This window comes from Nicotiana tabacum, chromosome 5 (genome assembly GCF_000715075.1).
Source record: "Nicotiana tabacum cultivar K326 chromosome 5, ASM71507v2, whole genome shotgun sequence".
In the NCBI taxonomy this organism is placed as follows: Eukaryota; Viridiplantae; Streptophyta; class Magnoliopsida; order Solanales; family Solanaceae; genus Nicotiana; species Nicotiana tabacum.
Window position 1 is genome coordinate 129,628,716 of NC_134084.1, and position 12,662 is coordinate 129,641,377.

The following is a 12,662-nucleotide window of genomic DNA, read 5'->3' on the forward strand; positions in this document are numbered from 1 at the left end:
ATATATATAGCCCATCGGGCAAGCCTCTTAGTCACTCGTGATTCAACTCTCATCAATCAGCACTCTGTCAGCATTCCCGCTCAATAGATATCTCATAATAATAACTGTTGTGGTGTGTAGCCCGATCTATAAATATATATAGTCGACTGCACTCACTGGGGGTGTGCAGACTCCGTCGGGGCTCCTACAGCCCAAGCGCTATATCGGTGCGGCGTGCAGCCCGATCCAATATATATCGTTGCGACATGCAGCCCGATCCTTATATATATCGTTGTGGCGTGCAGCCTGATCCATAAATATATAAAATCCTCACCATCAGGTCCTCGACCTCTCTCAGTCATCAACCTCATAGCCACTCGGGCATTTCAGTGAAAAGAATTAGGGAACTCAGCCCAAACAACTTCCATATATTTAAAACAGAGTAGTGAAACTAAATAAAAAATAAACAGGTAAAATCATGACTGAGGATATGTTTTCGAATCAAAACAGTGTGAGGAAAGTAGTAGAATTACCCCTGAGGGTCCAAACAGTTCGGCACAAGGCCCCAAACATGATATTTAGCCCAAGTTAACAGAATTATTTCTAACACATAAATTTCATATAGAGTTTATCAAAATATGCAACTCTTTAGTTGCCACGGGACGGACCAAGTCACAATCGGACCTCAAATGGCCCCTCAAATTTCCAATTTAAACTCTCCAAATTCAAGCCCTAATTTCCCAAATTTTCACCCCTAATTTCTTCAATTTTCATGTTTAATCAACTGAAATTCACCATAGATACGAGTATTACGTTCAAAAACCTTACCTCAACAAGAATCCCCTTGATTTCCGCTTCAAGACCCTCCAAAAGCTTCAATCCCAACTTCAAAAATGGTGGAATGGGCTAAATTTCGCGAAGGGGAATTTATATACGTTCTGCCCAGCGATTTCCGCATCTACGGACAAAATTTCGCACCTGTGGGCCACTTCTGCGCCCAAAATCCGCACCTACGGAATTCACTTAACTCATCAGACACCACACCCGCGACCCAGGTCTCGCACCTGCGATCTCGCAGATGCGGTCCAGCTTTCCGCTCCTACGACCAATGTCGCTTCTGCGATCTCCTTTCCACTTCTACGGCTCGCACCTGCGGTCCCCAATCAGCATGTGTGGTTATGATAGAAGCAGCAGCTGAAGCTGCTAAATTTCAAAACCAAACTTTCCGACAACCTTCCGAGTTCATCCCGAGGCCCCATTCAAACTTAACCAACCTTCGGAACACTTAAAACAACATCGAAACACCAAATCACCCTCAGATTCAAGCCTAAGGATTTCAAAACATCCGAATTCTGCAACCGATCCAAAAACCTATCAAACCTCATCCAAATGACCTGAAATTTTGCACACATGTCACAAATGACACAACGGACCTACTTAAATTTCCGGAATTCCATTCCGACCCCAATATCAAGATTTCCACTACCGACCGAAAAATGCCAAATTTTCAATTTCGCCAATTCAGGCCTAAATCTACCACGGACCTCCAAATCACATTCCGAATGCGCTCCTAAGTCCAAAATTACCTATTAGAATTCACATCCGAGAACTTCTACATATAAGTTAACATCCGGTTGACTTTTCCAACTTAAACTTCCAAATAAGAGACTAAGTGTTTCATTTCACTCCATGACCATTCTGAACATTGAACAACGAATACAATATGATGAAATACAGTTGAACAACATATAAAGAAGCAGAAATGGGAGAAACGGAGCGGTAACTCATGAAATGACCGGCTGAGTCATTACATCCTCCCCCTCTTAAACAAATATTCTTCCTCGAACGAGTCAAGAAACATACCTGAAGCCTTAAATAGGTTAGGATATTTGCTCTGCATCTCCCACTCGGTCTCCCAGGTAGCCTCCTCCACGGGCCGACCTCTCCACTGCACTTTCACTGAAGCGATATCCTTTGATCTCAACTTTCGAACCTAACGCTCCAAAATAGCCACTGGCTCCACATCATTAGTCAAATCACCATCTAACTGAACCGTGCTGAAATCCAAAACATGAGATGGATCACCAATATACTTCCGGAGCATAGAAACATGAAATACCGGATGCACACTCAACAGGCTAGGTGGCAAAGCCAGCTCATAAGCTACCTCCCCAATTCTCCGGAGCACCTTAAAAGGCCCAATGAACCGAGGACTCAATTTACCCTTATTCCCAAATCTCATAGCACCCTTCATGGGTGAAACCTTTAGTAGAACCTTCTCCCCAACCATGTAATACATATCACGAACCTTCCTGTTAGCATAACTCTTTTGTCTTGATTGCGTTGTACGAAGCTGCTCCTGAATCACTTTCACTTTGTCCAAAGCATCCTACACCAAGTCTGTATCCAAAAGCCTGGCCTCACCCGGCTCAAACCATCCTACTAGAGATCTACATTGTTTCCTATATAAAGCCTCATATAGAGCCTTCTGAATACTCGATTAATAACTGTTGTTATATGCAAACTCTGCGAGCAGTAAAAATTGATTCCATGACCCTCTAAAATCAATGACACAAGCGTGTAACATGTCCTCCAATATCTTAATAGTGCACTCGGACTGCCCGTCCATTTGAGGGTGAAAAGTTATGCTCAACTTAACCTGAGTACCCAACTCTCTCTGCACTGCCCTCCAAAACTGTGATGTAAACTGAGTGCCTCTATCCGAAATGATGGAAATTGGTACACCGTGCAGGCGAACAATCTCTCGGATATAAATCCTTGCTAACCGCTTTGAAAAATAGGTAGTACACACAGGAATGAAATGCGCGGACTTGGTCAGCGATCCACAATCACCCAAATAGCATCGAACTTCCTCAAAGTCCGTGGGAGACCAACTACGAAATCCATGGTGATTCGCTCCCACTTCCACTCTGGAATATCTAACCACTGAAGCAAGCCACCCGATCTCGGATGCTCATATTTCACCTGCTGACAATTAAGACACCGAGCTACAAATCCCATAATATCCTTCTTCATTCTCCTCCACCAATAGTGTTATCTTAAATCCTAATACATCTTCGCGGCACCCGGATGGATGGAATATCGCGAGCTATAAGCCTCCTCCAGAATCAACTCCTGAAGACCATCCACATTGGGCACACATATCCGGCCATGCATCCTCAATACCCTATCATCACCAATAGTCACATCTCTGGCATCGTAGTATTGAACTATGTCCTTGAGGACAAGTAAATGAGGATCATCATACTGGCACTCTCTGATGCGATCAAACAAGGAAGACCGAGAAACCACACAAGCTAAGACCCGACTGGGCTCCAAAATATCCAACCTCACAAACTGATTGGCCAAGTCCTGAACATCAACTATAAGAGGTCTCTCCCCAATAGGAAAATATGCCAAACTGCCCATACTCATCGCCTTCCTACTCAAGGCATCGGCCACTACATTGGCCTTTCCCGGATGGTACAAGATAGTAATATCATAATCCTTTAGCAGCTCCAACCATCTTCGCAACCTCAAATTGAGATCCTTCTGCTTGAATAGGTACTGGAGCTCATGATGATCAGTAAACACCTCACAAGACACACCATAGAGATAATACCTCCAAATTTTCAATGCGTGAACAATGGCAGCCAATTCTAAATCATGAACAGGGTAGTTCTTCTCATGGGGCTTCAACTGACGAGAAGCATAAGCAATCACTCTACCCTCCTGCATCAACACACACCCAATACCAATTTTAGAAGCATCACAATATACTGTATATGAACCTAAAGCTGATGGCAAAACTAACACTGGAGTTGTGGTCAAGGCAATCTTAAGCTTTTGAAAGCTCGCCTCACACTCATCTGACCACCTGAATGGAGCACCCTTTTGGGTCAATTTGGTCAAGGGTGATGCAATAGATGAAAATCCCTAAATGAGCCAATAGTAATAACCCACCAAACCAAGAAAGCTACAAATCTTTGTGGCTGAGGACGGTCTGGGCCAAATCTGAACCACTTTTATCTTCTTCGGATCAACTTGAATACCCTCACTTGACACCATGTGCCCCAAGAAAGCCACTAAATTGAGCCAAAACTCACACTTGGAGAATTTTGCATAAAGCTTCTCCTCCCTCAACCGCTGCAACACAACTCTTAAATGCTTAGCGTGCTCCTCCTGACTATGCGAGTACACCAGAATATTATGAATGAATACAATAATGAACGAGTCGAGATAAGGCCAAAACATGTTGTTCATCAAATGCATGAACGTTGTTGGGGCATTGGTCAGCCCAAAAGACATCACAAGGAACTCATAATGACCATATCAGGTCCTGAAAGTCGTCTTAAGAATATCCGAGTCCCTGATCTTCAACTGGTGATACCCTGATCGGAGATCAATCTTGGAGAACACTCTCGCTCCTTGAAGCTGGTCAAATAAATCATCAATACGAAGCAAATGATACTTGTTCTTGATTGTAACTTTGTTCAACTGCCTATAATCAATGCACATCCTCATCGTGCCATCCTTCTTCTTTATAAATAGAACAGGCGTACCCCAAGGCGACACACTAGGCCGAATAAACCCCTTATCAAGGAGTTCCTGAAGCTGCTCCTTCAACTCTTTCAACTCCGCCGGTGCCATACGATACAGTGGAATAGAAATGGGTTGAGTGCCCGACACCAAATCAATACCAAAGTCAATGTCCCTATTCGGTGGCATGCCCAGCAGGTCTGAAGGAAACACATCAGGAAAGTCCCTCACTACTAGAACATAATCTATACTAAGAGTCTTTATACTGACGTCCCTCAAAAAAGCTAAGTATGAAAGACAACCTTTTCCAACCATCCGTTGGGACTTTAAAAATGAAATCACCCTACGGGGAACAAAATCAGTCGAACCTTGCCACTGAATCCGCGGCACACCTGGCATAGCCAACATCACTGTCTTAGAATGACAGTCCACTATAGCGCGACATGGAGATAGCCAATCCATGCCTAATATCACATCAAAGTCCACTATACAAAGCAACAAAAGGTCCACTCGGGTCTCCAGACCCCCAATAGTCACCACACATGACCGATATATGTGGTCCACAACAATAGTATCGCCCACCAGAGTAGATACACGAACGGATGAAACAAGAGACTCACGAGGCGTATCTAAATAACGAGCAAAATATGATGACACATATGAAAAAGTGGAACTAGGATCAAATAACACAGATGCATCAATGTGGCAAATTGAGATAATACCTGTAATTACGGCATCTGAAGCAATAGCATCTGGTCTAGCTGAAAGTGCATAGAAATGAACTTGACCACCACTGGACCGACCTCCCCCTCTAGGGCGACCCCTAGCTGACGAACCCCCACCCCTAGCTGCCTGAGCGGGCGATGAAGTAGTTGGAGCTGAAGTCGAGGGATGACTCCTCTGCTAAGATGGATCCAAAGAAGACGAGGACACTATCTCCTTATATGCCCAAACTCTCCACACTCATAACAACTCTCTGGTGTAAGGGACGGGGACTGAAGGGAACCCCTAGCACCGAGATGACTAGTAGAAGGACCTGGCATGGAAAAGCCCTGAACGGATGGAGCACAGGACGAACTCTGAGCTGAAAGGGCACTAAGTGATAAATGGCCCTGATGAGAACTATGAGAACCATGGCTCGATGATGCCCCACGATGAACTAGGCGAGCTGACTGAGCATGTCTGAATGGACGGCCTCTGCTGTTCTGAAACTGGCCTCTCAAAGGAGCGCCACCAAAACTACCAGATCCCCGAGACCTCTTGGCCTCCCTCTCATCTCGCTCTTAGCGACGAACTGACTCAATCTCTTAAGCAATATCAACAACCTGCTCAAAAGTAGAACCAGACACCCTCTCTATGGTCATGAGAATCCGAAGCTGATATGTGAGGCCATCCACAAACCTCCTGATCCTCTCTCTATCCATAGGAACCAACCAAACGGCATGATGAGCTAGCTCTAAAAATCTCATCTCATACTACATCACAGTCATATCATCCTGACTCAACTGTTCGAATTGCCTGCACAGCTCCTCTTTGTGAGACTGTGGCACATACTTCTCCAAAAAGAGAGCGGAGAACTACTGTCAGGTAAGGGGCATTGCATCAACGGGCCTACGCCTCTCATAATCCTCCCACCAAGTAAAAGCAGCTCCTGAAAACTGGAAAGTAGTGAACGAGACCCCACTGGTCTCCAAAATACTTGCGGTCCAAAGCATCCTCTGACACTTGTCCAAGAAACCCTGGGCATCTTCGCCCTCTGCACCACTAAAAGTCGGAGGCTGAACTCTACCAAACCTCTCCAATCGACGTTGCTCGTCGTCAGGCATAACTGGTACCACATAATCCTGAGCAGGTGCAATCGGCTGGGCTGGAGGTGCCCCCGATGTCTAAAGTCCCTGCACAACCTGCTCAGGTGTGCGAGCGGTGGGAGTCTAGGTGCCTCCCTTGGCCTGAGAAGTAGTTGCGGCCATAGTAACTAAGACCGCCTGAACCAGGCCAGTGCACACTGATAGAATTTGGGCTACGGCATCCTGAAGGCCCGGAATAATAATCGGCAAAGTCGGTGCCTAAGTTGGTCCTGCTGGAGCGTCCACAACTAGGACCTGATCGTGAACTGGGGTGGCTGGTGGATCTACAGGTGCTGCCTTAGCTGCTGTGTGGGCTACATCCCTATACCACGGCCTCGACCGCTACCTCGGCCTTTGGTGGCCTCAATTGGTGGTATTGGTGGTCATTCGTCCTGACCGGTAGCACGTGTCCTCACCATCTGTGAGAGAATAGAATAACAAAAGTTTAGTACCAGAATCAACAGATTCGCACGATAGGAATTTCAAGAATGGGAAGCTTTTCCTAAAGGTTCTGCAGTCTCCCGAGGATTAGTACAGACGTCTTTGTACCAATCCGTGAGACTCTACTAAACCGGCTCATGACCCGTGAGACCTATTTAACCTAGGCTCTGATACCAACTTGTCACAACCCCAAACCACCCCGGTCGCGATGGCGCCTATCATAGTACTAGGCCAGCCGTTTCAACACTAATAACATAAAGGTCTTTTGTAAATTCATTTCCAAATCAATTATGATCACAAGTGTTTCATTTTAATATAATAAAATACGCGGAAAATCAAATACGCAAATACATCCACATTGCCCGATCCTGGTATCACTAGTCATGAGCCACTAAGATATTGTCCAATACTGTCTAATCAATACAAGATAAGATTGAAATAGATAATATTAAGGATATGAAGGAGAAAAGCAGGGCTATGGACGCCATGCAGTTATCTTGCTATCTCCGAAAAATACTCAAAAGCTGCTGGATGCTCTCACTCGGATGCTCTGGCACCTGAATCTACACACAAGGTGCAGGGAGTAACGTGAGTACGCCAACTCAGTAAGTAACCAAAGTAAATAAAGGCTGAGTGCAGTGATGAGCATTTAAATCATATTCATAGTCTAATATAAAATCTCAGTAGGAATAACAAAGTCAAATCTGTAGTTCAATTTTCGAACATCTCGTAAAAACTTCAGTTTCAATTAAAGTTATTTAAAACATTTGTTCAATATTTTTCAATAGAGGCTCAGTATAAAAGAAGAGTGAAAACAATAATTTCATAAACAAGTCCCCCGGGCAAAGCATCACTCATATATATAGCCCCTCGGGCAAGCCTCTCAGTCACTCGTGACTCAACTTTCGTCAATCAGATATCTCAAAATAATAGATATCTCATAATAATAACCGCTGCGGCATGCAGCCTGATCCGTAAATATATATAGCCGATTGCGCTCAGTGGAGGTGTGCAGACTCCGGAGGGGCTCGTACAACCCAAGCGCTATATCGCTGCAGCGTGCAGTCTGATCTAATACATATCGCTGCGGTGTGCAACCCGAGCCCGATCCTTATATATATCGTTGTGGCGTGCAGCCTGATCCATAAATATATAAAATCCTCACCATCAGGTCCTCGACCTCTTTCAGTCATCAACCTCACAGCCACTCGGGCATTTCAGTGAAAAAAATCAGGGAACTCAACCCAAATAACATCCATATATTTAAAATAGAGTAGTGAAACTGAATAAAAAATAAACAGGTAAAATCATGACTGAGGATATGCTTTTGAATCAAAACAGTATGAGGAAAGTAGTAGAATTACCCCCTGAGGGTCCAAACAGTTGTGCACAAGGCCCAAACATGGCATTTAGCCCAAGTTAACAAAATTATTTCTAACACATAAATTTCATATAGAGTTTATCAAAATATGCAACTCTTCAGTTGCCACGGGACGGACCAAATCACAATCCCTACCGGTGCACCTCCACACGCCCGTCACCTAGCATGTGTGTCACCTCATTTATCAAAACAGTACGAAATTTCGGGCTTTCATACCATCAGGTCTAGATTTACAATCGTTACTTCCCTCAAACCGGACGCAAAAACTACTCCGCAATGCCCTTGCCTCTTGACTCGGCCTCAAATCGCCCTGAATCTATCCAAAATTAGAATCATAACATTAATACATGTCAAAGGAACAAAGCCCATGCGAAAATTTTTAAATTAAACTCAAATCCTGAAATTGGCTAAACCTGACCCCCGACCCACGTGTCAGAATCCGATAAAAATCACAACACTAGAATCCTTATCCTCTCACGACTCTATACATACCAAAATTATCAAAATTGGACCAAAAAATGGCCCCTCAAATCCCCAATTTAAACTCTCCAACTTCAAGCCCTAATTTCCTAATTTTTCACCCTTAATCTCTTCAATTTCCATGTTTAATGAAATTTACCATAGATACGAGTATTAAGTTCAAAAACCTTACCTCAACAAGAATCCCCTTGATTTTCGCTTCAAAACCCTCCAAAAGCTTCAATCCCGACTTCAAAAATGATGGAATGGGCTAAATTTCGTGAAAGGGGAACTTATATACTTTCTGCCCAGCGATTTCCGCATCTGTGGACAAAATTTTGCACCTGCGGGCCGCTTCTGCTCCCAAAATACGCACCTGCGGAATTCACTTAACTCATCAGACACCGCACCTACGACCCAGGTAGGTGCGATCTCGCAGATTCGGTCTAGCCTTCCGCTCCTGCGACCAATATTACTTCTGTGATCTCCTTTCCGCTTCTACGGCTCGCACCTGCGGTCCCCAATCCGCAGGTGCGATTATGACAGAAGCAGCAGCTGAAGCTGCTAAATTTCAAGACCAAACTTTTTGACAACCTTCCGAATACATCCCGAGGCCCCCGGGACCTCAATCAAAAATACGAACAACTCATATATCGCTATTCAAACTTATTCCAATCTTCGAAACACTCAAAATAACATCGAAACACCAAATCACCCTCGGATTTAAACCTAAGGATTTCAAAACTTCCGAATTCTGCAACCGATCCAAAAACTTATCAAACCTCATCCGAATGACCTGAAATTTTGCACACACGTCATAAATGACACAACAGACCTACTCAAATTTTTGAAATTCCATTCTAACCCCTATATCAAGATTTCCACTGCTGATCAAAAAATGCTAAATTTTTAATTTTGCCAATTCAAGCCTAAATCTACCACGGACCTCCAAATTATATTCCGAACATGCTCCTTAGTCCAAAATTACCTAACAAAGCTATCCGAACTATCAGAATTCACATCCGAGAACTTCTACACATAAGTCAACATCCGGTTGATTTTTCCAACTTAAACTTCCAAATAAGAGACTAAGTGTCTCATTTCACTCCATGACCATTTCAAACACTGAACAACCAGTACGATATGATGAAATACAACTGAACAACATATAAAGAAGTAGAAATGGGAAAAGCGGAGCGGTAACTCATGAAACGACCGGCCGGGTCGTTACACCCCAATTCCTTGTTAGCCATTTTTTCCTAGACGTAGACTCACTTTCTCAAGTAGAGACTAAGTCAATTAGGCATGAATCAATATTTGCAACCATTAATTCTTAAATTCAAGCAAGAACTAGCATAAATATCACTCCCTCAATCACAAACAAGCCCCAAAATTAAACACCCATTAGGTATCCACACTAGGGTTGGGTCATAACCCTAGCTAAGAAATTAGCTACTCATAGAGAAAATTGAAGAAAATAAGATTAAACTCATAATAGATGATAAAGGGAAGAAAATCCAATGTTAAAATGATAAATTATTACAAAGTTACCCAAAGCAGTAAAGGAAAATGGCTATTTATTTTCTGGTATTCGAACTTGACCTAATTTTGACAAAAAAGACTATTTATACACAACTGAAATTATCGGACAAAATTGCCCATACGGAGGTTCTGCGGCCGCACAATTCTGTATGCGGTCCGCACTTTGAAACTGGCTTGACATGATGGACTTCTGTGGCCGTACAATTCTGGGTTATAGCCGCACTTCTTCAGATTCCACGAACAACACATTTCTGAGTGCGGCCGCACTCTTGAACTTGAGCTTGACATGAGAGACTTCTGCGAACCGCACATTTCTGAGTGTGGCTGCAGTTTTGAATTCTACGGCTGCACAATAATAGTGATGCCTGCACTTCTTCATGGATCCAGACTCCCATCTCTCAGAACCTCATCTTCTGCGGCCGTACAATAATTGTGCGGTCCGCACTTTGCAAAGGAAATATGTTAGAGTTTCCTCATGGACTATGGCCACACTCAATATTGTGCAGTCCGCACTTTGCTCTTTTTGCTTTGTTTTAGTACTTGTTCAAAATTACTCCTTCTTGAGTTGATTTTCATCTCTCTGACTTGTATTCCAACACTCCTACAAGAAAGCACATTTCATCAATTTTCGAGAATACCTTTAAGCAATTTTGAGCTAGAACAAAAATAAAAGAGTGCAAATAAGTAGTCAAAATCCCAACTTATTATGGACCCTCTTGGTTCTTATTGTATCCGAACTTTACGGCACTTCAAAACTACTAATCTTATGTCTAAACATCATATAACATATACCACCCAATTTATTGCATTAGGTTGTACACTTCATATGCAAATCAACTTAATGCTATTTCTTGTAATGTTATGTTCTATTTTGAGTCACATTTAGCCGAACTTGAGAAAGTGAAGGCTCTTTGAGAAAGTTATATGCCAACCCTCAAAATCTACTATGCATTAGTACAACTATATGTGTGCATCATTGAAAAATATATATTTTATGTAATCTTACCTTTTTGATATCATACAACTGAAATGGAGCTCACTAAATCTGTTGGTAATGGGAGGATAATATCTTAGCTCGTAGCCTGCTTACCTGCAAAATCTGTGCCTACATTGACATAGGTCAATGTAGGTTCTCATGAAGAGAACGTTAGTACACCACAACGATACTCACTAAGTAAAACAATCCTCCCACTAAAGCTGGAACGAGACTTTGAAAGAAGTATGTATACATGATATAAGAAAATTCTAAAAGCTTCTGATGAAGAGTTGAAACAAATAACTCATATATCTAGTATAAATTTCTTCTTGATGTCATTCATAAAAATTCTCTTTCTTTTCTTTTCTGAAAAAAATATAAAATTCAAATAGATAAATATATAAACTTTCTCGAAACAATCCTTGTAAATTTTTTAAAATTTTTCTTTTCTTTTCTTTTCTGGGAAATTACATTGATTCTGACATTCTTTCTGATTTTGATTCTGAAAATGTCACCATATGATCGGTATGGTGGACGATCCCAACCCGATCGCCAGTTCAAGGTTCTAGCATGCTCGCGTTCTTGTGCCTTACCAGGGCACTTTTATCATAGTTTCCGAACCAATGGTACACTAATCTCATACTCTGATATGAGTAGTTTCGGGGTAACATAAACCACTCGAGGCTATGAGCCCTTCTCATAAATCTAAGGAAACTCCCAAAATATTCTCCTGAGTGATTCTTGTATCACAAAATTTAAAATAATGACATATATCCACAATTCTCACCAAAACAGTTCCATAAAATCATGGGGAAAAATTTCAATAGTTTATACATTAAAGAAATATATGCAAGTCATGGATGCATGAGACACATGATTTACGGAACAACATAATATTCTTGAGTTATTAACCATGATAATTATCTAAGGTCTTTTCTATAATTTTAATGGTAATGCGAGTCCACTCGTTCCATTAAGAGCCCACGTTAATGTCCTATACAGTCCAGCAATTGCTTATATCACGATATTTGTGGGAAGACAACTTTAGTAAAAGTATTATCTTTACTCATATTGATTCCTTGCTTTTGAGTACCTTCGTTTGCTCCAATCCAATGGGTTCAACTCACCAAACAAATCTATACATAGTTAATTTAAAATCAATACCAGAAGTTCTAAGATTTCCAAAATATAGAAACCCTAGGTTTGATTCTTCTCTTCTAGGGTTCATCGTTAATCTAAGTTCTTGTACTAGTTTATAGGAACAAATATCAATCATAAACCTCTCTAACAATCGTGGTTGAAAACGGTTACGAAACTTACCTTGAATCGTGAAACCCTAGGTTAACGGAAAGACCTTGTTCTTGAGTTCTTGTTGAGAATCTAGTGATTTTGAGATGGAATACTATTAGACTTGATGTTTGGAAGTAGTATTCTAATGTTAATCGCATTAAAATCTTAGGTAGTATGAGAACCCTTGGATGACTTGAGGATGAGAGGG